Source organism: Lygodium microphyllum, chromosome 25 (assembly GCF_053477565.2).
Source record: "Lygodium microphyllum isolate KBCC chromosome 25, Lygodium_microphyllum_v1.1.10, whole genome shotgun sequence".
Classification (NCBI taxonomy): Eukaryota; Viridiplantae; Streptophyta; class Polypodiopsida; order Schizaeales; family Lygodiaceae; genus Lygodium; species Lygodium microphyllum.
Window position 1 is genome coordinate 112,207,849 of NC_141159.1, and position 2,869 is coordinate 112,210,717.

Below are 2,869 nucleotides of genomic sequence, written 5' to 3' on the forward strand. Positions count from 1 at the left end.
TTAGCATCCTACATGTACAATTTAGTAATAAGAGCTTTTACTTCATGTACAGTGACCCGTTGTTGCAATGCGTAGGGTTGAATTTCACCACATAGGTTTGACAAGAAAACTGGACAACATAGATGGAGATGTGTGTTCAAGAGATAAGTAGATTACAGTGAATGTTTGAAGGTTCAAGAGGTACTTCATGGTCAATCACAGGGATTTGAGAGAGAAGAATGTATGGGGGTTCAAGAGCTTAGACTCCAGAGATGGTAGAGATAAGAGAAGGTTTCAAGGTTTCAAGCCAAGTCTTGAAGATGTTGATAGAGCTTCCAATTGCATGTTCTTAGCAAAGATCACAAGAGTATTACCTCATAATTTCTAACTCAAATCAAGCTTGTTTTCTTGACTGTAAGAGCAATCACAAATTATAAAATCAAGCACAATATGTTGTCATGTATCATAAATAACTTTGCATCCCATCATTCATACATGATGCCATAGCATAAATCAACTTTGCATTATTACATTCAATGTAGACTGTTAGGGACAAAAGCTTATGAGTCAATTACAAGGCTTGTAGGGCAAAGAGACTTACTTCAAGAGAGCTTCAAATTGAGTTCCTGATAAGGATAAGTTACCACAGCCAAGAAATAAGAGAAAAATCTCATGTTAATTCAACTCAAAGCATCTATGAATGATCTACAAACATTGCGCTGCCATAGGGGCACATAATACTTGCATATTTTGACAAGATGTCTTCTGTAGAGTAAGAATGAATTAAAAGAACAATGTTATAGCTAATTCTCTAAACATGACTGAAGATTTCAACCCAAATATCTTCCAGAATTCACCTCTGATGATAGCATAAACTTCCCCTAACACAGTGTTGGAGCATTTCGTGTCGAAAGTCCACTACGGGGTAAGAGATAGCAGGGTGAATGGAGATTCAGGAAGAGAAGTAGACAAAAGAGAAGGGGTTTGAAGAAATAGAAGACATAGAAGAATACTCCCAGAAAGAAATAGAAAATGAAGAAGAATACTAAAACAGAGATAAAGCCTGTCAGTTTATTTTCAGCATTATGAGAAGATAAAACTCTAATAGACAAAAACGTGTATAAAATAATAACTTCCTCTATGCTACTCAGATCGCCAATCTGATGCTTCTATTGGCTCCAAAAAGGGGGTAAAATACCAGCACACCTGGCTAGAATCCTACCAGATCACTCATTCTTCATCTCCCCCTTCGAAGTGTTGTTCACTGCATGAAAACAGTGATCGCGCATCGCGCAATTTCGTCAATCTCTCTTTTTACATAAAATACTCTCAAATTGGCTAAAAGCTATATGCTTTCTTTTACATGTCATCCTAATCTAGAAGTTGTCTATAGTTTTATGGATTTTTACAAGAGATAATATCTAGAACACGAGGGATTCACTAGTAGTAATAAGGAGATGTCACCTCCGTGCAAGAAATATATGAAAATATCCCTTATCTTTCCCCTATTTATGGGATCTTACCTTATAAAATATACATTCCTTCCCTTAAATAACCCCCCTCCCTTACACTCACATGGTACCATACTGTAAACCCTAGTGAAACCCCTGGGATCTAGAATATAAAAAATTGGCTAAAACTTGTCCAAAAATCTAATATTCTTGAACTATGGACACTAACACTAATGTCTAAAATGGTGTTGGCTCTCTAAATAAGAAAGCCACACTCTAGATTGTTTTACACGGTGTGCGTGTAGTAGCACGACATCCACCCATCCTAACCTACACATCCTCTAGCATGTACCAAAGTCTTACGGATCTGCAGTGTTAAAAGAAGTATCTTTTGCCATGTTAATGTCTTCATCTTCTGCCTCTTCTTCTTCCTCTATGTCTTCATGTACTTGAATTACATCCAAGTCTTCTAACTCATATGTTAAACTTTCTCTTCGTTTGACAAGCTTGATTCTTTTTCCAGCTACGAGTATCTTTATACTGGTCCCATCCAATTTAGTCAATGAATATGTGGCATTGTCATGAATGACCTTTACCACATACGAGCCAAACCAATGCTTTACCATCTTCCTAGAAGAACTGTATTGATTATCTAGGCTAATGTCATGGACAAGCACCCATTCATTTTCTTGGATAGCTCTTGGCTGAAGTTAATGTTGCATATCAAATCTTCTTTTGTTTTTTAGTCTTACTGTTTTTAACTTCTACTGATGTCTTCCTCCCAAGGTAGAAGACTCCATGTGAGAATAGATTCTTCAATTGGCATAATTGGTTGTTGTCCATGCATAAGTTCAGTTGGCATATAGCCAGTCACTGTACTGTGAGTAGTCCGGTTAGCCCATAATGCAAAAGGTAGCATTTTAGGCCATTCTTTGATCTTTTCTCTACAAGACTTTGCTAGAGCTTTGAGAGTAGGTTGATGTCCTCTCTCACTCTTTCCATTGCCTTCAAGATTGTAGGCTGATGTCAAAGCCAACTTGATACCGATTGAGCAAAGAAGTTGCATGCCTCATCGGCATCAAATTCTCCTCTATCTGCGGTTACCTTGCCAACACAGCCATATCTACAAAATACTTCTTCAAGCAAAAAGTGACAAATAGCTTGAGTGGTCTTGGTTGTTAAGGCTTTGCCTTCAACTTGATTGGTTAGATCCTCTCTTGCAAGTACTAAATATCGTATATTCCATATTCTTGTCGACATAGTTATAAGATCAATAACCCATCTATAATGTATAGACAAGGGATAAGTCAGTTGTAACCCATCTTGATGCTTAACCATAGAGTACATTTGACACACATAACAAGTTTTAAAAAAGTGTTGTATTTCCCAATACATATTCTACCACCAATATTTTTATTTGACTTTAATAAAGGTTCCCC